The 25,109-nt window shown below is 52.7% G+C and overlaps 1 protein-coding gene across 4 annotated transcripts in view; it reads left to right on the top strand.

Moving 5' to 3' along the window:
• The window catches only part of LOC105471552 (ABR activator of RhoGEF and GTPase), a 231,096-nt gene that overhangs the window by 24,640 nt on the left and 181,347 nt on the right, over nucleotides 1-25,109 (top strand). Inside the window, exon 1 of one of the 4 annotated variants that reach the window (XM_011724102.3) lies at nucleotides 19,520-19,972. The exons of the other annotated variants lie outside the window; for them this stretch is intronic. The gene's annotated coding sequence lies outside the window, so the exon portion shown is untranslated. Of the gene's footprint in view, nucleotides 1-19,519; nucleotides 19,973-25,109 lie in introns of those variants that run through there. 4 annotated transcript variants of the gene reach the window in all.

Raw genomic sequence — 25,109 nt, 5'->3', positions numbered from 1 at the left:
CCAGGAGGAACAAGTTCTAGTATCCATCATTTCTTTTCTCCCCAGGGACTCATCTGGGGATCGAGCAACTTCTCTTTTATAAATCCTCATAACTGTGGGTCTGCTACACCCTCATTCCTAGACAAGAGCAGGGAGGCCATCTCTGATATCAGTGTCCCAAAAGTGGTTGATCTGGCCGGACATGGTGGCTCCTGCCTGTAATCCCAGCACTTTGGGAGGCCGAGGCGGGTGGATCACCTGAGGTCAGGAGTTTGAGACCAGCCTGGCCAACATGGTGAAACCCCATCTCTACTAAAAATACAAAAATTAGGTGGGTGTGGTGGTGGGCGCCTGTAGTCTCAGCTACTTGGAAGGCTGAGGCAGGAGAATCCCTTGAACCCAGGAGGTAGAGGCTGCAGTGAGCCAAGATCGCACCCGTGCACTCCAGCCTTGGCGACAGAGTGAGACTCTGTCTCAAAAACAAAACAACAAACAAACAAAAAACAAAGTTGCTGATCTTCTAAGAGAGGCTGTGCAAGGAATTATAGTCATAAGGTCTGTGATTCCAACGGTTTCCTTTCTTCCCCTACTTCTCTTTTTTTTTGAGACGGAGTTTCGCTTTTGTTGCCCTTACTGCCCAGGCTGGAGTGTACTGGCGCGTCTCAGCTCACTGGCTCACCACAACTTCTGCCTCCCGGGTTCAAGCAATTCTCCTGCTTCAGCCTCCCGAGTAGCTGGGATTATAGGCATGCGCCACCACTCCCAGCTACTTTCGTATTTTTAGCCTTGGCCTCCCAAAGTGCTGGGATTACAGGCGTGAGCCACCACGCCCGGCTGGTCTCCATCTCTTGACTTCGTTATCTGCCCACCTCGGCCTCCCAGAGTGCTGGGATTACAGATGTGAGCCACCGCGCCTGGCCAATTTTTATATTTTGTAGAGATGAAGTCTTACTATGTTGTCCAGGCTGGTCTCAAACTCCTGGGTCAAGCTGTCCTCCTGCCTTGGCCTCCCAAAGTTCTGGGATTATAGACGTGAGCCACTGTACCCAGCCAATGCATTTTCTTTTTCTTTTTTTTTTGAGACTGAGTCTCTTGCTCTGTCGCCCAGGCTGGAGTGCGGTGGCGCAATCTTGGCTCACTGCAAGCTCTGCCCACTGGGTTCACCCCATTCTCCTGCCTCAGCCTCCTGAGTAGCTGGGACTGCAGGTACCTGTCACCACGCCCAGCTAATTTTTTGTATTTTTAGTAGAGATGGGGTTTCCTGGTGTTAGCCAGGATGGTCTCAATCTCCTGACCTCGTGATCCGCCCACCTAGGCCTCCCAAAGTGCTGGGATTACAGGCGTGAGCCACCGTGCCCGGCTCTAGTGCATTTTCAATAGAAAAAATTCAAACGCTACTGAATCTTGGAAATGAAGCCTGCATGTCCTGTCACCTCCCCCCACCCCCACCCCCCCCCACCGCCCTCTCTCCAGAAGGAGCCTGTAGAACAGTCTGTTTACAGATGATACATTCTCAGGCCTTTCAGGGCATGCTTGGAAGTATTTGTATCTCATTTGTTTCATTTATTCTCACAACCAGAGAGGTTTGTCTTAAGCCCCATTTGATGTATGAGAAAACTAAGGCCTAAGAATATTGGGTAATGTGCCAAAGGGCCCAGAGCTAATTACAGTCTCTTAATAATGGGGATAAAACCGGGCGCGGTGGCTCAGGCCTGCAATCCCAGCACTTTGGGAGGCCGAGGCGGGCAGATCACCTGAGGTCAGGAGTTCGAGAGTTGCCTGGCCGACATGGTGAAATCTCATGTCTACTAAAAATACAAAAATTAGCCGGGCGTGGTGGCACGCCCCTGTTATCCCAACTACTTGGGAGGCTGAGACAGGAGAATCACTTGAACCCGAGGTGGAGGTTGCAATGAGCCGAGATCATGACATTGCACTCCAGCCTGGGTGACAGAGGGAGACTCCATCTCAAAAAAAAGAAAAAAAGATAAAAAAGAAATAGGTTCTGAGAAATGTGTAGATGATTTCACTGTTGTGCGAGCATCATAGTATATTTTAGACAAACTAAATACAAAAATCACCCGGCTGTATATTTTACACAAACCTAAATAGTAACATACAGCCCAGGTACATAGTAGGCTCAATGGTATATAGCCTACTATGTACCTGGGCTCTATGATATAGATAGCTGATTGCTCCTAGGTATGAACCTGTATAGCAGGCCACTATACTGAATACTATAGGCAGTTGTAACACAATGGAAAATATTTCTGTATCTGAACAAGTCTAAGCATACAAAAGGTACAGTAAAAATGCAGGATTGTAATCTTCCGGACCCCCTTTGCATATGTGGTCCTTTCAGGTCATATGGCTCAGGACTGTAGTTTGAACCCATGCTTCTCATTTGTTGTTTTTGTTTTTTGAGACGCAGTCTTGCTCTGTCACCCAGGCTGGAGTGCAGTGGTGCAATCTCGGCTCACTGCAACCTCTACCTACTGGGTTCAAGCGATTCTCTTGCCTCAGCCTCCCGAGTAGCTGGGATTACAGGCGCACGCCACCACGCCCAGATAATTTTTTGTATGTTTAGTAGAGACGGGGTTTCACCACGTTGGCCATGCTGGTCTCGAACTCTTGATCTCAGGTGATCCGCCTGGCTGGTCCTCCCAAAGTGCTGGGATGACAGGCCTGAGCCATTGCGCCCAGCCCACATTAAGTCTTTAAATGCCCCCAGGCGTGGTTTCAGGCGCTAGGGACTAAGATGCCCCTGGCGGTGGCTTCTGCGGGGCCCAGGCAGAGATGAGGGAGAAGCCGGGAGGAGTGGGCTGGGCTGGCCCCTGGGCCGGGGGGGTCGGTGGTTTCTCGCGCCCTCCCCTCGACTCCAGGGATTTCCCCTGTGGACCCGGCACCGAGGCCCGGACACGAAAGCACTTTGAGCCAAGGATTTATGTTAAGTCCAGATGAGGAACTGAAGCTGGTTTCTCCTCCCGCGTCAGGCGGCGCCACCGGAACGTCCTGGCGGGACACACACTCACGCCACACCCCCTGGCGGGTCCCTCCCCAGGCGGAGAAAGCGCCCGGGCCCCCTTGGCCCCGCGAGGTTCCGAGGGTGTAGACACGCCTGGAGGGTACCATCCGCCTTCAGGCCCGGGCCCTGAAGGCGTCTGCATCGCAGCTCCCGCCTAAACTTCAGAAACGGAGGCCGAACCCTCGCCGGGCTCCTCGCAGCGGCTGCGGGCGGCGACTCAGGGATTCCCGAACTGCGGTTTAAACCAAACTGCGTTATTTAAACCGGTGACCCGCGGTTTAAATAACGCGGCATCGTCACGTGACCAGGACCGGCGGCTCCGCCCCGCAGGTCCCGCCCTCACAGGCCCCGCCGCGCAGGCTCCGCCCCCACGGGCCAGGCCACGCCCCCTGAGGACTGGGCGGAAGCCGGGGTGGATCCGAAGCCCCTTCCAAGGGGCCGCCCCGGGATGGTCTGCTCACACCGGCGAATGGAAGACCTGTTAAAAGGAATGGGGCCGGGCGCGGTGGCTCACGCCTGTCATCCCAGCACTTTGGGAGGCCGAGGTGGGCGGATCACCTGAGGTCAGGAGTTCGAGACCAGCCTGGCCAACATGATGAAACCGCGTCTCTACTAAAAACACAAAAATTAGCCAGGCGTGGTGGTGGGCGCCTGTAATCCCAGCTAGTTGGGAGGCCGAAGGGGGTGGATAATCTGAGGTCGGGAGTTGGAGACCAGCCTGGCCAACATGGGGAAAACCCATCTCAGCTAAAAATACAAAAATTCGCCAGGCGTGGTGGTGCGCGCCTGTAATCCCAGGTACTTGAGAGGCTGAGGCAGGAGAATCATTTGAACCCAGGTGGCAGAGGTTGCAATGAGCCGAGATAACGCCATTGCACTTTGGCCTGGGTGACAGATCCAGAAGTTCTTCTGGATCCCAGCATGCCCGTGTTATAATGCTCAGCTATGTCCTAATTTATTGCATAGATGTATAGATGTGTGTGTGTGTGTGTGTGTATGTGTGTATGGATACAGGCTCATTTCTGACTTTGAGAAAATTTTTTATTTCTTTTTTTTTTTTTTTTTTTTTTTGAGACGGAGTCTCACGCTGTTGCCCAGGCTGGAGTGCAGTGGCGCGATCTCGGCTCACTGCAAGCTCCGCCTCCCGGGTTCCCGCCATTCTCCTGCCTCAGCCTCCTGAGTAGCTGGGACTACAGGCGCCCGCCACCGCGCCCGGCTAATTTTTTTGTATTTTTAGTAGAGACGGGGTTTCACTGTGGTCTTGATCTCCTGACCTTGTGATCCGCCCGCCTCGGCCTCCCAAAGTGCTGGGATTACAGGCTTGAGCCACCGCGCCCGGCCAATTTTTTCTTTATTTCTTTAAAACGTTTTGATTTAATGTCTACTCAGGACAAGTCAATGTCTAAATTTTTTTTTTTTTTTTTTTTTTTTTTTTTTGAGACGGAGTCTCCCTCTGTTGCCCAGCTGGAGTGCAGTGGCTGGATCTTGGCTCACTGCAAGCTCCGCCTCCCAGGTTCACATCATTCTCCTGCCTCAGCCTCCTGAGTAGCTGGGACTACAGGTGCCTGCCACCTCTACCGGCTAGTTTTTTTTTATTTTTTAGTAGAGACAGGGTTTCACTGTGTTAGCCAGGATGGTCTCTATCTCCTGACCTCGTGATCCACCCACCTCAGCCTCCCAAAGTGCTGGGATTACAGGCTTGAGCCAATGCGCCTGGCCCAATGTTTAAAATTTTAACATACAATTAGTCATATATTTTTTTGTTTCGAACACACTTGGACACATAGAGTCTTCAGACCTCAGTTTCCCTTTTGCTCTAGAAGAAGGCTCTACATTGGTACCTTGGAGAAAATTCTATTTCTTTTTTCTTTTTTTTCGAGGTGGAGTCTCACTCTGTCACCCAGGCTGTAGTGCAGTGGTGAGATCTCAGCTCACTGCAAGCTCTGCCTCCTGAGTTCAAGCAATTCTCCTGCTGCATCTTCCCAAGTAGCTGGGACTACAAGCACCTGCCAGCATGCCTGGCTGATTTTTGTATTTTTAGCAGAGACGGGGTTTTACCATGTTGACCAGGCTGGTCTCAAACTCTTGACCTCAAGTGTTCTACCCACCTTGGCCTCGTAAAGTGCTGGTATTATAGGCATGAACCGCCATGCCCAGCCAGAAAATCCTATTTCTTAAAAAAGTTTAGGCTGGGTGTGGTGGCTCACACCTGTAATCCTAGCACTCTGGGAGTCTGAGGCAGGAGGACTACTTGAGCCCAGGAGTTGGAGACCAGCCTGAGCAACACAGTGAGACCTTGTCTCTATTTAAATTTTACAAAGAAATAAGAACATTATAGTTTCTTTTTGGATATTACAAAAGTTGATACTGGCCGGGCGCGGTGGCTCGCACCTGTAATCCCAGCACTTTAGGAGGCCGAGGCGGGTGGATCAAGATGTCAGGAGATCAAGACCATCCTGGCTAACATGGTGAAACCCCCTCTCTACTAAAAATACAAAAAATTAGCTGGGCATGGTGGGGGGCGCCTGTAATCCCAGCTATTCACGAGGCTGAGACAGGAGAATGGCGTGAACCCGGGAGGCTGAGCTTGCAGTGAGCTGAGACTGTGCCACTGGACCCCAGCCTGGGCAACAGAGCCAGACTCCGTCTCGAAAAATAAATAAATAAAATGAGGTGAAGGGATTATGTTTTTCTAGATGGACCTTCTTTTTCTTCATCTAGCTGCTCTTGAATAGCAAAGTATGGGAGGAACACACTTATGAAGGATAGCGTTGCTTTGGCTTTTTAAGAAGCACTAGTAAGCTACCTCTACAATGACAATGAGACACCCCCAGAAAACAAAGCATGTGGTTTTGCTTTGGTGACCTTCACACAATGCACAGTATCGGCTTGCTGTCTTCTCTTCAGGGGGCCTGTTTCTCTTTTTGTCTTGTTTTTACCCTCGGGAGAGAGGTGTTGTGTGTGTGTGTGTGTACCCATTTTATACAGGCTCACATAAAAGTCAGCCAGCATCATGATGATAGCTAATACTGCATGAGTGCTAATGAGGGACCCGACGCTGTGCTGGTTGTCTTCTATTCATGATCTTCTATTCACGGTCCCCTTAACAATCTCAGTTAAAAGCAGTTACCATCATTACTGAAGAGACTGAAGCTCAGAGAGGTTCAATACGTCATGACACCTGGCCTTGAACCGGGTCTGTTCTGTCTGTAGAACCCACATCCTGACCTAAACCATTATGCTTTGCGCCCGGAGCAGCAGCCGCGTGGACACTGGCCCCGTGTAGCTATTGCTGATGTGAACAGTCTTGAGTGATGCGTCTGCCTGAGGGGGACCAAAGTCCCTGCAGCTGCTCCCCTGCTCGTTTTGTTCCTATCAGGGTTTGGGGCTTGGGCCCTGAATGCAAATCAAACTTTCTCTTTACAAGTCTTCCTGTACTTCCGTCCCCCCATCCTCCTTAGTTTCCATTGCTGAAAGGCGGATGACACGAACACAGGCCCTCCTGAGGCAGATGGGTAGCCCTGGCCAGCCTCAAGACTTTCTCCCAGTCTCTAAGCTGTAGCCCGGCCCAGAGGAAGGAAGAGCCCCAGGACGTTGTCAGGAGCAATTCTCAGCTTGTTACTGGGGACGTTATAGATGAGGTTTTATCTCTGGTGTCCCTGGACGGTGCTGACAACCCAGGTCATGTTCCTCTCTCCCTGAAGTAACCGGAGACATCGTGCACCATGAACAAACTGGGATGACGTGCCAGAGTTTCCACAAGGGAATCCATCTTTGTGTTTGTACCACGGAGGCCCCGAGTAAAGCGAGGTCATAGCTCATGTAGGCGAAACTTGTTCTACTTGATGTCACGGGACAAGGGGAGAAAATGAAGCTGGACTGGCCAGAGATCAGGCTGAGAAATTCCTGGGCACAGTCTGGAGAGCTACTCCAATTACACCTGTGCCTCCATTTCCATGGGGGATTGGCCCCAGGACCCCTCACAGATACCAAAATCCCAGGACGCCCAAGTCTCTTATACAAGGTGCTGTAGTATTTACATGTAACCTAATTGCATCTCCCATATACTTTATTTTTTAAAATGTTTTTTTAATAGAGACAGGGTCTTGCTCTGTTGCCTGGGCTGGTCTTGAACTCCTGGCTTTAAGTGATCCTCCCAAAGTGTTGGGATTACAGGCGCGAGTCACCATGCCTGCCCCCCCAATATACTTTAACTTATCTCTAGATTATTATTTTGTTTTGTTTTTTTTGAGACGGAGTCTGGCTCTGTTGCCCAGGCTGGAGTGCAGTGGCACAATCTCGGCTAATTTTTTTGTATTTTTAGTAGAGACGGGGTTTCACCGAGTTAGCCAGGATGGTCTCGATCTGCTGACCTTGTGATCCGCCCACCTCGGCCTCCCAAAGTGCTGGGATTACAGGTGTGAGCCACCACGCCCGGCCTAGATTTTTTTTTTTTTTTTTTTTTGGAGTCTCGCTCTGTCACCCGGGCTGGAGTGCAGTGGCCGGATCTCAGCTCACTGCAAGCTCCGCCTCCCGGGTTCACGCCATTCTCCTGCCTCAGCCTCCCGAGTAGCTGGGACTACAGGCGCCCGCCACCTCGCCCGGCTAGCTTTTTGTATTTTTTAGTAGAGATGGGGTTTCACCGTGTTAGCCAGGATGGTCTCAATCTCCTGACATTGTGATCCGCCCGTCTCAGCCTCCCAAAGTGCTGGGATTACAGGCTTGAGCCACCGCACCCGGCTCCTAGATTATTTTTAATACCTAATACATTGTAAATGCTATGTGGTTGTTACACTGTATTATTTGTATTTTTTATTTTTGTAGGTTTTTTTTATTGTTTTCCCCCCAAATATTTTTGATCTGTGGTTGGTTGAATCTGAGGGTGCCCTTGGATAGGGATAGTGTGGCTTCCCGGCCAGATAGGAAGGCTAACTATAAAACTTTATGGCCGGGCGCGGTGGCTCACGCCTGTAATCCCAGCACTTTGGGAGGCCGAGGCGGGCGGATCACAAGGTCAGGAGATCGAGACCACGGTGAAACCCCGTCTCTACTAAAAATACAAAAAATTAGCCGGGCGCGGTTGTGGGCGCCTGTAGTCCCAGCTACTCAGGAGGCTGAGGCAGGAGAATGGCGTGAACCCGGGAGGCGGAGCTTGCAGTGAGCCGAGATCATGCCACTGCACTCCAGCCTGGGCGACAGAGCGAGACTCCGTCTCAAAAAAAAAAACAAAACAAAAAAAAAACTTTATAAAGAACTCAAAAAACGCTGGAAAATGCTGATTGGGGTGGTGTATTTTATGGGTCACATTTTACTCTTATGGTCTAAAAGTTTTTAAAATTCTGGCTTTATGACTTACGACAGAAAAAAAAACTGAATAAACTTACAGTTAAAAAAAATGGGTCAGGTGCTGTGGCTCACGCACATAATCCCAGTACTTTGCGCAGCTGAGGCGGGCGGATCACCTGAGGTCAGGAGTTCAAGACCAACCTGGCCAACATGGTGAAACCCTGTCTCTACTAAAATTGCAAAAATTAGCCGGGCGTGGTGGAAGGCGCCTGTAATCCTGGCTACCCAGGAGGCTAAGGCAGGAGAACTGCTTGAACCCGGGAGGCAGAGGCTGTAGTGAGCTGAGATGGCACCGCTGCACTCCTGCCCGGGCAACAAGAGTGAAACTCCATCTCCCCATCGCCCCACCCAAAAAGAAAATCTCACCGGCTACAGTGAGCCATGATTGCACCACTGCACTCCAGCCTAGGCACCAGAGCAAGACCCTGTTTCAAAATAACCAGAAAACAAAAACCCCAACAGCCTGTGTGCCTCGTACCTTCCATGTGGCCTCTTGGTGGTCTATGACGTGTGTACAAATGGGCCCCTGCTGCGTGTTAATGGCAGTGTGGCTTCCGAGCCAGCAGCCTGGGTGATCTTCCTAGCGGGGCTTTGGCTCACTGCCTCTGTGTCCCCCAGTCTTCCCTGGCACCTACAGAGCCAGGGAGACGTTTTGTTTTCCAGAACCAGGCACTTAGGACCCTGACCTCCCCTGAGCAAAGTTTTCACACCTTCCCCAGCTCCCTCAGAGGCATGAAGGTCTGGGAGGAGATAGTGCCTCGTCCTTGGAACTGGGCACCATTTTTTTCTTTTCTTTTTTTTTTTTGAGTCAGTCTTGCTGTGTTGCCCAGGCCTGGAGTGCGATGGCACCATCTCGGCTCACTGCAACCTCTGCCTCCCAGGTTCAAGCGATTCTCCTACCTCAACCTCCCAAGTAGCGGGGATTGGCCAGGCAAGGTGGCTTACGCCTGTAATCCTAGCACTTTGGGAGGCCGAGGCCGATTGGCCTAGCACTTCGAGGATCACGAAGTCAGGAGATCAAAACCATCCTGGCTAACACAGTGAAAGCCCGTCTCTATTGAAAATACAAAAAAAAAAAAAAAAAAAAAAATTAGCCGGGCGTGGTGGCGGCGCCTGTAGTTGAAGGCTGAGGCAGGAGACTGGCGGGAACCCGGGAGGCAGAGCTTTCAGTGAGCCAAGATCACGCCATTGAACTGCAGCCTGGGCGACAGAGCGAGACTCCATCTCAGAAACAAAAACAAAAAACCAAGTAGCTGGGATTACAGGCGCACGCCACCATGCCTGGCTAATTTTGTATTTTGAGTAGAGACGGGATTTCGCCATGTTGGCCAGGCTGGTCTTGAACTCCTGACCTCAGGTGATCCACCAGCCTCAGCCTCCCGAAGTGCTGGGATTACAGGCGTGAGCCACTGCGCCCCGCCGGAAGCAGGCAGCTTTGATTGCAGAATCAGGCAGGCCAGATGGGAAGCTGCTGTCTCTTGGTGTCTCAGGCCATGCTCTCCTTGGCCAGACAGAACCTCTTCCTTTTTGGTCCTGAAAGTCACACTAAAAATCAGCAGCAGCTCGGCCTTGGGTAATGAGCCACGTGTACTGACGTTGGGGTTCGTGGTCTTTGCAGGAAGTCGAGGTTCTTTCTGGGCCTGGAAGGAAATGTGGCCTGCGTGTACATCCTCGTGTGTGGTCTCTGGGAGGGGGAGCAGACAGAACCCGGAGCCCCAGAGACTAGGGAGGCTTCTCTGTGGTGGCTTCCTCATTTCTGGTTAGTTGTGGCAGGGAGCAAATACAGTCTGTTTTGCAAAAGCAGCTCCTTTACGTCCAGAAGGCAACAGCTCAGCTCTTCTTTAGGGCCCCCAAAGAACTAACCCCCAGTGTGGGGCCGTGGCCAGCCGGACGCAGCAGCAGCAGCAGCAGCAATGTTCCTGTCTCAGCAGCCTGCAGTGTGGCTTTGATCTGGCGGTCAGCGGGGTATATTCGCCCCCAGAGCCAGGGGTCTGAGGAGCCCAGCTCCAGCTAGGTCTTAGGTGGAGGCACCGTAGGTGCTGCTCTCTGGGGAAAACCAAGTCACGATCTGATTTGGGTGAGCGCTGATCTTCCCCCCAGTGTGACCCAAAGCTCCCTGGGATGTTGGCTATAGGGAGGAGTGGGGAGCCACTCCCCGACTCCGGGGACCAGCCCGGGGTCCAGGAAAGGAGACTTCCCAGCACCCTCCCCCTCTCTGCTGGGGGCCCGGCATGCCCCTCATGTGATAGGCATGTGGCTTTTTGGAGGAAAGAAAATTTCACAATCAGACAGAAACGGCAACTGGGAAAATAACTCATGCAGGGGATTGAGCAATGAGTGTCTAGAAGACTGGGGGCCACGAGAAGGGGATTAGGGTGAGGTTTCACCAGAGCCGTGGCTAAGATCCCAGGAGGCTCCTGGAGCTCGAGGCTTCAGAATGGTCAGGATCCGGAGGGATGGTGTCTTTCTGTCTCCAACCTGTCAGAACACAGACCGGGCATGGGGCTGACCCTGCCCAGAGACGGAGGTTTGAGATCATTCCCTCCGGCATTAAGTGGAGGTGGCTTCCGCTCAGAGCCGCCAGCCGAACCCTCTCTGCCCCACAGCAGGAGATCAGGGCCTGTTCCCAGAGGCTCTGAAATAGGAGTGACTCTCCTTACAGTTCTCCTTGCGATACTCAGCCAAGCCTGGGCTGGGCAGGGCTGGGGGCTGCCTTGAAGAAAGAGATGCCTCCAAGATCCGACACCCTCGGGAGTGTTGCAGGATGCGTCTGCCCGGGAGCACTGCAGGGGAGCTGGGATTCCTGGAGCGTTTGGGAAGGTTTCTGAGCAGCGCAGTGTCCTTACTTAGGAAGGTGGATCTCGGCCAGGCACGGGGCTCACGCCTGTAATCCCAGCACTTTGAGAAGTCGAGGCAGGCGGATCACCCGAGGTCAGGAGTTGAGACCAGCTTGGCCAACATGGTGAAACCCCTCTCTACTAAAAATACAAAGCAAAACAAACAAACAAAAATAGCTGGCCGTGGTGGTGTGTACCTGTAATCCCAGCTGCTTGGGAGGCTGAGGCAAGAGAATCACTTGAACCTGAGAGGCGGAGGTTGCAGTGAGCCAAGATCGTGCCATTGCACTCCAGCCTGGGTGACAGAATGAGACTCTGTCTCACTCAATCAATCAATAAAAATATAAATAAAGAAAAAGAAGAAGAAAGAAAATACCCTTGCCACCAGAGATCCTCCAGGTACAGACCTCACGTTCAAGGAGGAGTCAAAAGACCCAGAAGCTTGTCAGATTTCAGTTGAGGAGAAAGACAATGGAAATTCATCTTCGTGTCTTCCTTCCTTTGCCACTTTCCCTGGAGAGTAGCTTTAAGAGCTGCACTGGCCAGGCGCGGTGGCTAACACCTGTAATCCCAGCACTGTGGGAGGCCGAGATGGGCGGATCACGAGGTCAGGAGATCGAGACCATCCTGGCTAACACGGTGAAACCCCGTCTCTACTAAAAAATACAAAAAACTAGCCGGGCGCGGTGGCGGGCGCCTGTAGTCCCAGCTACTCCGGAGGCTGAGGCAGGAGAATGGCGTGAACCCGGGAGGCGGAGCTTGCAGTGAGCTGAGATCCGGCCACTGCACTCCAGCCTGGGCGGCAGAGCGAGACTCTGTCTCAAAAAAAAAAAAAAAAAAAAAAGAGCTGCACTGGCCAGGCGCAGTGGCTCACACCTGTAATCCCAGCACTTTGGGAGGCTGAGGCGGGCAGATCACAAGGTCAGGAGATCGAGAGCATCCTGGCTAACATGGTGAAACACTGTCTCCACTAAAAATACAAAAAATTAGCTGGTCACAGTGGCGGGCGCCTGTAATCCCAGCTACTCAGGAGGCTGAGGCAGGAGAATCGCTTGAACCTGGGAGGTGGAGGTTGCAGTGAGCTGAGATCACACCACTGCACTCCACACTCCAGCCTGGGGAATAGAACGAGACTCTATCTCAAAAACAAAAACAAAAAGGCTGCACTGATGTACTTGACTTAGCAGCAGGTGCCAGTGCTGCCTGGCCTGCTGGAAACCGAGCTCTTTGTGAGTGAATGTCAGGGGGCATCCGGTCAGGAGGCTTTCCTGAAGCTTCAGGACTGGCGGCCAGGTACAGTTGCTCTGGACCGAGCCAGACCAGGGTGTGAACTTGACTCGCTAGAAGTGTGAGCTTGAACCTCTTCTGTAAAGTGGGCGTTGTGACTGTGGCTTCCACACAGAGAGGCCGCTTGCGAAGAGTGAAGGTTACGTGTTTAACCTGTGCCTAGAACGTAAATGCTGGTGATGCTCGGGACACATCGGCCGAAGGGCTTTCAGCGAACTCGCCAGGAGAGGAGGGGGAGTCCTGAATCCTTGTGTGTATTGAGGGGGAGGGGGTGTCCCAGAAAGGCTTCTCTTTAAGGTGGATCCAAGAAAAGCTGCTAATTCTGTTGTTTTCCTGGATTCATGCTGAGGCCACACATTAGATTAGTAGCAGTTTCTATATTCGCCCCCAGTTCCCAAAAGAACCTTCTCCACAGTCATCCATTCTAGCTCTTCACTCTATTCCCACGTCGGTCTCTGTGCAATTTTTTGTTTTTTGTTTTTTTTGAGACAAGTTTTGCTCTTGTTGCACAGGCAGGAGTGCAATGGCGCCATCTCAGCTCACTACAGCCTCTACCTCCTGGGTTCAAGCGATTCTCCTGCCTCAGCCTCCCCAGTAGCTGGATTATAGGCGCCCACCACCATACCCCACTAATGTTCTATTTTTAGTAGAGAGAGGGTTTCACCATGTTGGCGAGGCTGGTCTCGAACTTCTGACCTCAGGTGATCCGCCCACCTCAGCCTCCCAAAGTGCTGGGATTACAGGTGCCTTCCACCACGCCCAGCTAATTTTTTGTATTTTTAGTAGAGACGGGGTTTCACCATGTTGGCCAAGCTGGTCTTGAACTCCTGGCCTCAGGTGATCTGCCCACCTTGGCCTCCCAAAGTGCTGGGATAATAGGCGTGAGCCACCGTGGCCGGTCCACATTCTTTCTAGAAGCATTTAGTCATCAATTCAGTTTGAAGTGGTGCTTCCCTCCTACCCCCTCCATAACTCACTGTCCAGACCTCTCTCTCTGCTTTCCCTCTTTGTGATTTCTGGATATGTCCGAAGTCCATTATCATAAGCAACCTGGGAAAAGGAACTCTGGCTTATACAGTAGGGCTCAGGGAATATTCAATGAAATAATAAGTAACTTTTCTGCAGGGTGCAGTGGCTCATGCCTGTACTCCCAGCGCTTTGGGAGGATGAGGCAGGAGGATTGCTTGAGCCTAGGAGTTCGAGACCAGCCTGGGTAACATAGTGAGACTCTGGCTCTACAAAATAATAATAATAATACAACTTTTCTAGCTCTGAAAACCCATTAAACTTCCGGGAATATAGGAACTGAAGGATGGGAAAGCGGAAAGATTCCCCCCTCCGTTATTACCTGCTGCCGGGGACTTACCTCTCTTCATGTTGAGGTGAGGAAATCAAGGGACAGACGGGGAAAGGCAGCTCTTCAGAGTCACACAGCAAGTGAGTGGCAGAGCCAGCAGCTAGATTCAGGCTGTGCGCGGCTGAGCGTTCCTTCCCTTCTGTTGGAGAGAGGCATCGGGGTGTTGAGGGGCTAATGTGTGGCTCCTGGAGCGGTCGTGTGGCACTGTGACAGTGACGTGATTTAATACATGCAAAGTCCTTAGGGCAGCCTGGGCACAGTAAGCGCATGGAAGTGTTTGCAGCATCATTTCTATATTACCCTCTGTTCTTCTTCCACACCCCTACTCCTTTCACCAGGCCCCTCATTTCAGGAGAGAGAAGAACCCTGACACTGTTAAATATGCCAGAACAGGCTGGGCGCTCATGCCTGTGATCCCAGCACTCTGGGAGGCTGAGGCGGGTGGATCACCTGAGGTCAGGAGTTTTGAGACCCGCCTGACCAACATGGTGAAACCCTGTCTCTACTAAAAATACAAAAATTGGCCGGGCGCGGTAGCTCAAGCGTGTAATCCCAGCACTTTGGGAGGCTGAGACGGGCGGATCACGAGGTCAGGAGATCAAGACCATCCTGGCTAACATGGTGAAACCCTGTCTCTACTAAAAATACAAAAAACTAGCCTGGTGAGGTGACGGGCGCCTGTAATCCCAGCTACTCGGGAGGCTGAGGCAGGAGAATGGCGTGAACCCGGGAGGCGGAGCTTGCAGTGAGCTGAGATCCGGCCACTGCACTCCAGCCTGGACGACAGAGCAAGACTCCGTCCCCAAAAAAAAAAAAAAAAAAAAAAAAATTAGCTGGTCATGGTGGCACATACCTGTAATCCCAGCTACTCAGGAGGCTGAGGCAGGAGAATCACTTGAACCCGGGAGGCGGAGGTTGCAGTGAGCTGAGACTGCACCACTAGACTTCAGCCTGGGCAACAGAGGGAGATTCTGTCTCATAAATAAATAAATAAATACATAAATAAATAAATAAATAGAAAAGAAAAGAAAAGAAAAATGCCAGAACATCCAGAACATCGTTACTAGGCAGCGGTGAAAAGCTGGTGGGAAGCTTGGTGGACTAACCCCTGTCTGGTGGGATGACTTTCTGGATCTTTACAAACTCAAGGCCCAAGAACCGGATCTTGATTTGACATTGGTTGTTTTGTTTGTTTATTTGCTCTGGTGATGGGAACATGGAAAGGAGCCGTCCTCCTTTCCGTGCACAGGCCCCCAGCAGACCAGGAGTCCGGTGCCGCGCTTTGCAGGACCCTCGGGTCGGCGTGCTGGTCACCGTCACCCAGCGCAGTCTGCACCTGCAGAAGTGTTGCCCGAGCCCTGTCTGTCAGGCCCTGCAGACTCGCTCAGGCCAGCCCCTCGGGAGTGTGAAGGCCCGGAATCCGTTTCTATCCTATTTCTCCCCATTGAACTGAAAGCCAGATTTCCCATCTGTCGGGTCGGAGGTGCATCAAGTCATCCCTGGGAGTTGGTGAGTCACAGCATCAGCCTGCAGCGCCGTGGGGCAGAGGGGTAAGCATACCGTGAGCAACGGGCATCTTCCTTCTCGGAACCCCGACAGACGGCGAGGGGAGACGGGACGGGCACGTACCCAGAAACTGCTTTCTTCCCAGGCTCCCTCCCCCAAACACAAGTTTTTGTGTGTGTGTTTTTTTGAGATGGAGTCTCACTCTGTTGCCCAGGCTGGAGTGCAGTGGCATGATCTCGGCTCACTGCAACCTCCACCTCCGCCGCCTGGGTTCAGCGATCCTCCTGCCTCAGTCTCCTGAGTGGCTGGGATTACAGGCACCCACAACCACGCCTGGCTAATTTTTGTATTTTTAGTAGAGATGGGGTTTCACCATGTTGGCCAGGCTGGTCTCGAACTCCTGACCTCAGGTGATCCACCTGCCTTGGCCTCCCAAAGTGCTTGGATTACAGGCGTGAGCCACCGTGCCCGGCCTAAAAACAAGTTTTATTGCAAATTTGGAACAGGCCTCGGAGAAGGACTCTGAGAATTGAGACCGAAGTTCCCTTAGTGGGCTGCATGATTTCTGGGTTTCTATGCCGTTTCCATGTTGGAGCCTGATTGGATGAAAAGGAGCACAGCCTCCAGTACTGGCTGCTGAGCAAGGCAGCCCTGTGCACTCGGGAATTTTCAGCTAGGGTTTTTCATGAGCAGTTAGAGAACTAATTGGAACAGCAATTCTCCCACTCCAAACCCCGTTCTAGGGGCCGGTTGTTCGTTCTTCGCGTCTTTCCAGAGAGGGTGGTCATTCTGGATGTGGTATCTCAACCAGCCAAACAGTTTTCTTCCAGTCGGTGGAGTTGGGCTGGCTGGAACATCTGTACTGCCTCATTCCGGGCTGTTTGTGACCAGGAATATACTTGTTCGTTCATTCACATTTGCTCATTCATTCACTGAAACTATTTGTGCAAGGTCCTGGGGTTACAGTGAATAACGGAGACGTGGTTCCTATCCTCCCAGAGACCTCAGTCTAGCAGGAGAGACAGGCATGGAACGTTTACAAGAGTACTGAGCATTGAGAAGGAGGGAGCGACGCAGGCCTTCCTGGTCTGGTGGGTAGGGAAAGCTCCCTGGAAGACGAGATATTTAAGTTAAGACCAGAAGGGTGAGTAGGAGTTACCCAGGCAGAGTGGGGGCAGAGCATTTTCGCCAGAGATACCAACCTATGCAAAAGTTCCGAGACAGGAAAAAGTAGAAGACAGCAAGGAGTAGAATGTGCCAGATGAAGCTGAAAGGGGTGCAGAGGACTGGCCACAGGGCCCTTAGTCCACCAAAAGGATGTGTGGGTCTCTATCCTGACAGCAGTGACTCGGGAGGCTGAGGCAGGAGAATTGCTTGAACCTGGGAGGTGGAGGTTGCAGTGAGCCGCCGAGATTGCACCATTACACCCCAGCCTGGGGCACAAGAGCAAGACTCCATCTTAAAAAAAAAAAAAAAAAAAAGGCCGGGTGCGGTGGCTCACGCCTGTAATCCCAGCACTTTGGAAGGTTGAGGAGGGCGGATTATGAGGTCAGGAGATCGAGACCATCCTGGCTAACATGGTGAAACCCCGTCTCTACTAAAAATACAAAAAATTAGCCGGGCATGGTGGCGGACGCCTGTAGTCCCAGCTACTTGGGAGGTTGAGGCAGGATAATGGCGCGTACCCGGGAGGCGGAGCTTGTAGTGAGCTGAGATCGCGCCACTCACTCCAGCCTGGGCGACAGAGACACCGTCTCAAAAAAAAAAAAAAAAAAAAAAAGGAAGCCATAGACAGCTCTTAGTAAGAGGAATGACATGCCACGTGTTTTAGGATGTTTTAGAGCAATTCTTTAGTTGCTATGAGACGCTGGGAAACTCTTTCCTCTAATTAATCTTCATATCTTTGATGTCAGTCTCGTGAGCCTGGGACGGCTCCAACCAACGGACCCAGCCAAAATGTGGCCACTGTGGCCGGAGTCTCACCCTTCTTCACTCTCCTTTCGGGAGAACACGGGTCATGTGTGCTCGTTTCTCGTGCCAGCTCCTGGCACCAGCCTGTGTGTTCATGAGACTGAACTGACCAGCTCGGGACGAGGCGCCAAGAGCTTGGGGAAGAGGAAATTAGGAGTCACGAGGTTTCACGATCAGAACCCGAAAGTGCCTTATGGAAAATTTGCATGTCCTGGGTGCAGCTCAGCCTAAGAGAACCCGGTGCGGTGTGTGTGTCTGGCTTCTGGGAGAGGCAGCCAGAGGCACCGGCTTCCCTTGTGAAGGTGGCTGGGTCAGACTGCCCCCTCCCTCCACCCCTAAGTTTGTGAAGGTGAAATTTAGTTAGGAAGGACATCCAAAGCAGTGTGATGGGGAAGGATGACCAGCTGGGGGTGGGGTGAGAGCTTGCCATCCGCCATCCTCCGTTTTCCCCAACCGGGTAGAGTTCTCAATGCTGTTGGCATTTATGACAGATGTTCTTGAGAGCAAGTCCTGCAGGACATTTTAACATTTCTGGCTTCTGCCTTTTGAAGGGTAGTAGCGACCCCTAGTTATTATGACCTCTTTGTTTTTTTTGAGACAGAGTCTCACTCTGTCGCCCAGGCTGGAGTGCAGTGGCGCAATCTCAGCTCACTGCAAGCTCCTCCCAGTGGGTTCAAGTGATTCTCCTGCCTCAGCCTCCCGAGTAGCTGGGACTACAGGTGCCCGCCACCACACCCGGCTAATGTTTTTGTATTTTTAGAAGAGATGGAGTTTCACCGTGTTAGCCAGGATGGTCTTGATCTCTTGACCTTGTGATCCACCTGCTTCGGCCTCCCAAAGAGCTGGGATTACAGGTGTGAGCCACGGCGGCCGGCCTATTGTGACCTCTTCAAATGCTCCCGCACGTTGTTATTTTTATCGACTTATTTGTTTTTTTGAGACAGGGTCTCGCTCTATCTCCCAGGTTGGGGTGTTAGTGGTACGATCTCAGCTCACTGAAGCCTTGATCTCCTAGGCTCAAGCGATTCTCCTGCCTCAGTCTCTTGAGTAGCTGGGACTACAGGTGCCCGCCACCACGCCTGGTTAATTTTGTTTTTTTTGTTTTTTTTTTTTTTTTTTTGAGACGGAGTCTCGCTCTGTCGCCTGGGCTGGAGTGCAGTGGCCGGATCTCAGCTCACTGCAAGCTCCGCCTCCCGGGTTTACGCCATTCTCCTGCCTCAGCCTCCCGAGTAGCTGGGACTACAGGTGCCCGCCACCTCGCCCAGCTAGTTTTTTGTATTTTTAGTAGAGACGGGGTTTCACCGTGTTAGCCAGGATGGTCTCGATCTCCTGACCTTGTGATCCGCCCGTCTCAGCCTCCCAAAGTGCTGGGATTACAGGCTTGAGCCAATGCGCCCAGCCCTAATTTTGTATTTTTAGTAGAGACAGGGTTTCACCATGTTAGCCAGGCTGGTCTTGAACTCCTGGCCTCAAGTGATCCGCCTTCCTTGGCCTCCCAAAGTGCTGGGATTATAGGCGTGAGCCTCTGTGCCCGGCCCAATTTAAGAATATTTTATTTTATTTTATTTTATTTTAGAGGAAGCCTCACTCTATCATGCCCAGACTAGAGTGCAGTGGCACGATCTCGGCTTACTGCAACCTCAGCCTCCCGGGTTCAAGCGATTCTCCTGCCTCAGCCTCCAGAGTAGCTGGGATTACAGGTGCCCGCCACCATGCCCGGCTACTTTTTGTAATTTTTTTAGTAGAGATGGGGTTTCACTATGTTGGCCAGGCCGGTCTCGAACTCCTGACCTCAGCTGATCCGCCCACATCGGCCTCCCAAAGTGCTGGGATTACAGGCGTGAGCTGCCACACCGGGCACATTTGAAGGTGTTTTAGCGAAGGTTTTGTCCGGCGGGATAGTCATTCTCCCCATGTCACTCCTGGGGGCTTCTGCTCTCTCCTGCCTGGACGGAGTTCCTCCTGACTCTCCCAGCTGTGTTCCCACCAGCAGCCTGCAGCCCCGTGTCCAAGCTGGAGATTGTTGTCCAGGCACTTGCGGGCCGCTTGGCAGGAAGCCTCCGGTGGCCGAGGTGCTGCTATGCGGCCACCAGATGGCGCTGGGGAGCACCCCACTGTCTGCCGCAGGACGGGCAGAGGCAGGACTGGACTGCAGAGGGAACTTGCCTTAAAGAGGCCTGGTCCTTAAAGACACAGCACACACGGCCTGACTGGCAGTCCCAGAGCCAGGCTCCACTGATGGCAGGCGCCCCTGGCTAGGCTCTGAGGTTCCTTTGCCCTCGCCTTGCTGAATGGTGAGCCTCTGACTCTCGGAGCCCGTCTCCTTGACGGCCTGCCCTGAGCTCCTGCACCCACTCCTGGGCCTGATGGGGACAGGGCCAGCCTGGTGGGTGGTGTCCGAGGTCCTGGCACAGCAGCGTAGGCCTGGGATGCGTCTGCAGAATTCTGGCTGAACGAGCAAGGAGCACGGCCAGCTTCGGGGCCGTGGTGACCACAGGAGGGCAGAGGGCCAGCGCGTGAGCGCTGACCCCAGCTGGACGTGTTCTTGCTTCCCTTGGGGCTAAGGAGATTGGAGCCCCAGAACTGAATCTCTGGGTTTGGAGCCTTAGAGAAGCCACCCTCTCTTCTGCTGGCATCTTTCTGAATGCTGATGGGGACTTGGTGGTAAGTAATGAGGAGGGGACTCCAGGCCCTGCTGTCCAGCCCTCGGAAAACTCTGCTGTTGACCTCTGGGTGGTGTCATCTGAGCCATGTCAAGTGAGGGCCATGTGAGCTGGGGCTTGGTGAGAGACCCTCCTAAAACTGTGGCTCGGGGGGTGCGTAATCTAAGCCAGCGGCTCTGTCCACGATTCTGCACTTGCTGTGGCCCCTGGCCGTGGGAACGGGGCTTCAACTCGGCCCCTGGGAAGTGTGTGGGGGCGTGTGGGGAGTGTCACAGCTGCAAGGACCTGATGTCACTGTGCCTTATCCTGCAGTGATGCCTAGAGAGGCAGCGAGAGGGGGAGCAGGTCTTCCCATGACTCAAGCTGACACAAAACTTCGGTGGAGAAATGACTAACTGGGAAGGGCTTTCAGTTCACCTCTGTTGCCTGTAGGTCTCACTGGCTACCGGAAAAGCCAGGAGGCTGAGCGGAGGGCAGGGGAGAAGAGGGCAAAAGACAGACTCCTAGGCTGAGCCTTCGCCCTTAGAGATGACGCTATGGAGGCCTGGGGAATTTTCTTTCCCCAGACTAGAGGGCTGAGAATGAATCTTAGAATAGTAAATGCTGAGCTGAGATGAAACCCCGTCTCTATTAAGAAATACAAAAAAACTAGCCGGGCGAGGTGGCGGGCGCCTGTAGTCCCAGCTACTCTGGAGGCTGAGGCCGGAGAATGGCGTGAACCCGGGAGGCGGAGCTTGCAGTGAGCTGAGATCCGGCCACTGCACTCCAGCCTGGGCAACAGAGCGAGACTCCGTCTCAAAAAAAAAAAAAAAAAAAAAAAAGAATAGTAAATGCTGCCCGGGTGCAGTGGCTCACGCCTGTAATCCCAGCTCTTTGGGAGGCTGAGGCGGGCAGATCACCTGAGGTTGGGAGTTCGAGACCAGCCTGGCCAACATGGCAAAACCCCATCTCTACTAAAAATACAAAAAATTAGCTGGGCGTGGTGGCGGGCATCTGTAATCCCAGCTACTCGGGAGGCTGAGGCAGGGGAACCGCTTGAACCTGGAAGGCGGAGGTTTCAGTGAGGCAAGATTGTGCCACTGCACTCCGGCCAGGCAACAAGACTCTGTCTGAAAAGAAAAAAAAAAAAAAAAAGAAGAATATGCTGCTTTACTGTACCAAGGAAATGGAAATGGAGCAAAGCGTGGCAAACAGGCCTCCCCAGGATCTGCCAGGAGAGTTTATAGTCTGCCGGGAGGTCATCTTCTTGATCCACCTGGGCACACTTTTTTTTTTTTTTTTTTTCCCATGAGACGGAGTCTCACTCTGTCGCCCAGGCTGGAGTGCAGTGGTGAGATCTCAGCTCACTGCAAGCTCTGCCTCCTGGGTTCAAGCATTTCTCCTGCTTCAGCCTCCCAAGTAGCTGGGATTACAGGTGCCCACCACCATGCCCAGCTAATTTTTGTATTTTTAGTAGAGACGGGGTTTCACCATGTTGGCCAGGCTAGTCTTGAACTCCTGACCTCAGGTGACCCGCTGGCCTCGGCCTCCCAAAGTGCTGGGATTACAGACGTGAGCCACCGTGCCTGGCCCTGGGCGCACACTGTCTACAGATGTGAACACTGAGGCTGGAAATTCTTGAGATTGGCCAGAGGCATCAATGAAATGGGGTTTTGCCGGGACTGGCATTTGGGAGATTGTCACTGGACTTTGTTCAGCTTGTCTCCATGGTCATCTGGCCTGCTGTAGTAGATACGGTTTTCTTGGGAAACCAGTTCTCTTCCTACTTTATCATCAGTGGCCTTGGGAGGGTTCTGAAGTAACGCTGCGTGCCTCCCTCGTGTAGCTCTGATTTCTTCCTCCCTGAGTTTAACTTCATCCTGTTCGTTCCTTCATTCAGTAATTGTCGCTCAATGCAGAGATTACCCATGGGAACCCCAGATTCAGGCTTAGTTCGTTTCCAAGCATCGCCATCTGCTAGTTAGTCAGTGGCTTAGCCTCTCTGCACCTCAATTTTGTCCTCTGTGAAATGGAGATAATAGTAAATTGGCTTATTGTAAGGATTAGGTGAAATAAACTATGTAAAGCAGATAGAGCAGTGCCTGGCACTTAAGAACCACTCAATAGACCAGGCACGGTGGCTCACACCTATAATCCCAGCACTTTGGGAGGGTGAGCCAGGAGGATCTGCTTGAACCCAGGAGTTCGAGGCTGCAGTGAGCTGTGATAACGCACTGCACTCCAGACTGGGTGACAGAGCAAGACTTTGTCAAAAAATAAATAAATAAAAAAAAGCACTCCATAGCTGTTAGCTGTCATTAATTTTATTTGTTCAATGTGCATTATTGAATGCTTATCTGCTGGGCTTTCGGCAGAAAGCTGATCTGGAGGCACAGTGCAGTCATAGCTGCGTTGGGAGTCTACCTGAGCCTTGTTCACCCCCTGCGCCGAGCACTGGGTCTGCCCAGTGAGGAAGGTGCAATCCTGGCTTATTTATTTATTTATTTATCTTTTTTGAGACAGAGTCTTGCTCTGTCACCCAGGCTGGAGTGCAGTGGCACCGTCTCGGCTCACTGCAAGCTCCGCCTCCCAGGTTCACGCCATTCTCCTGCCTCAGCCTCCCGAGTAGCTGGGACTACCGGCACCCGCCACCTCGCCCGGCTAATTTTTTGTAGTTTTAGTAGAGATGGGGTTTCCCCGTGTTAGCCAGGATGATCTCATCTCCTGACCTCGTGATCCGCCCACTTCGGCCTCCTGAAGTGCTGGGACTACAGGTGTGAGCCACCGCGCCCGGCTAATTTTTTGTGTATTTAGTACAGAGTTTCCCCGTGTTAGCCAGGATGGTCTCATCTCCTGACCTCGTGATCCACCCACCTTGGCCTCCCAAAGTGCTGGGATTACAGGCGTGAGCCACTGTGCCCAGCCCCGGCTTTTGTTTTTTTTGAGAGAGAGTCTCACTCTGTCGCCCAGGCTGGAGTGCAGTGGTGCGATCTCGGCTCACTGCAGCTTCCATCTCCCGGGTTCATGCCATTCTCTTGCCTCAGCCTCCCGAGTAGCTGGGACTACAGGCGCCCGCCACCATGCCCGGCTGATTTTTTGTGATCTGCCCGCCTCGGCCTCCCAAAGTGCTGGGATTACAGGTGTGAGCCACTGTGTCTAGCCCCGGCTTTTTTTTTGAGAGGGAGTCTCACTCTGTCACCCAGGCTGGAGTGCAGTGGTGCGATCTTGGCTCACTGCTGGGATTACAGGCACATGCCACCACGCCCAGCTAATTTTTGTATTTTTAGTAGAGGCAGGGTTTCACCAGGCTGGCCAGGCTGGTCTCAAACTCCTGACCTCAGGCTATCTGCCTGGGTCGGCCTCCCAAAGTGCTGGGATTATGGGTGTGAGCCACTGTGCCCGGCCAGTCCGGCTTTTAAGGAGCTGATGGGCCATTGAGGGCCAAACTCTTGGTGGTTTGGTCATCAAAGTCTATTTTTGGTTTTGGTTTTTCATTTTTATGTAGAGGGACCCACTCCCTCCCACCCACTGTGCATCCAGCCTCTGCACGCACCGGGGCTCCCTGCATGGCCCCTGCATGGGAACATATTTTTGTCATCAGTGCTGACCTCTGGGTGATCAAGGAAGCAGAGACTCCTGGGGCCTTTCTGTCGTGTGCAGTGGAGCTGAGCTGCTAACATGAGAAGGGAGGAAAAGTGGAGATACCCAGTTTTGGTTCTAGGGACCGTCCCCTTTTTTCCCTCTTGGTCAAGTGATTGGTAGAAGCAAGAGTTGCTTGTTGGAGAGGCCATGAGTAGCACATGCTTGGGAATTAGGAGCAGGGCAAATGGCCTTGAAAATGGGATGTACCTTCTTCCCACTCAGCCCCTCATCATGAACCCAGTGCTCCTGGCAGTGCAACTAACCATGAAATTCCCTTTAAGTCCAGTGATGAGGCAGAAGCAGGCAGGTCACCCCGGGGCTGGAGAGCCGCAGACAGTCTGAGTGCACAGGCTGGAGGGAGGGCGGAGGAGGGTGGAGAGCACTGGCCCCATGGACTATCTGGGGAATGGTTAGAGAAGGGGTCTGGAGGAGGCAGCGTGATAGGTGGGGGTTCAGTGCCTTGGGGAGCACTGGCTGGTCCACATTTAGCTGAATCAGGAAGGTCTGTCTACCACAGCTCCCCGCTGCTCTGACAGATTGGGGTTGATGGCTGCGGTTAAGAGCACTTCAGGGTAGCATCATCTTTGGCAAAGCCCAGACGGGGACTCTTTTTTTTTTTTTGAGACGGAGTCTCGCTCTGTCGCCCAGGCTGGAGTGCAGTGGCGTGATCTCGGCTCACTGCAAGCTCCGCCTCCCGGGTTTACGCCATTCTCCTGCCTCAGCCTCCCAAGTAGCTGGGACTACAGGCGCCCGCCACCTCACCCGGCTAATTTTTTGTATTTTTAGTAGAGATGGGGTTTCACCAGGTTAGCCAGGATGGTCTCGATCTTCTGACCTCGTGATCCGCCCGCCTTGGCCTCCCAAAGTGCTGGGATTACAGGCGTGAGCCACAGTGCCCGGGCTGAGAAGGACTCTTTAACTCCTTCCTTCCCAGTGCGTGATGTTGCATCTCCCCAACTCCTCAGTGCCAGGGATGTGGAGGTTTCTGTTCCCATCCCAAATCACTGTGGTGCTCAAAGGCTCACACGCTTGTCTGTAGGGCCGAGGTTAGCATCTGGCCGTGTGGTGTTAACATCTACTGGAAGCCATCCAACAAAGGCATCAGGGGAATCTCGAAGTGTCTGCCCTTTCCCCAGCCACGTTGTCTGAGACAGACGTCTGGAGATGGAAGCGGGTTGACAGGGTTTCCCAGAGGGTGGTCTCTAACCCCATAGACCCGCAGAGATTTCTCAGAACCTTCATTACCCGGTGATCCGCAGTTAGCTGGCCGTGGAGGCAGCGTGCGTGGTGTTTAAGAGGATGAACAGGCCGGGCGCAGTGGCTTACGCCTGTAATCACAGCACTTTGGGAGGCCGAGGCGGGTGGATCACGAGGTCAGGAGATCGAGACTATCCTGACTAACAAGGTGAAACCCTGTCTCTATTAAAAATACAAAAATTAGCCAGGTGTGGTGGTGGGCGCCTGTAGTAGCAGCTACTCAGGAGGCTGAGGCAGGAGAATGGTGTGAACCTGGGAAG

Source organism: Macaca nemestrina, chromosome 17 (assembly GCF_043159975.1).
Source record: "Macaca nemestrina isolate mMacNem1 chromosome 17, mMacNem.hap1, whole genome shotgun sequence".
In the NCBI taxonomy this organism is placed as follows: domain Eukaryota; kingdom Metazoa; phylum Chordata; class Mammalia; order Primates; family Cercopithecidae; genus Macaca; species Macaca nemestrina.
Note: the sequence above shows the minus strand (reverse complement) of the source record. Positions and strands in the feature narration are given on the sequence as shown.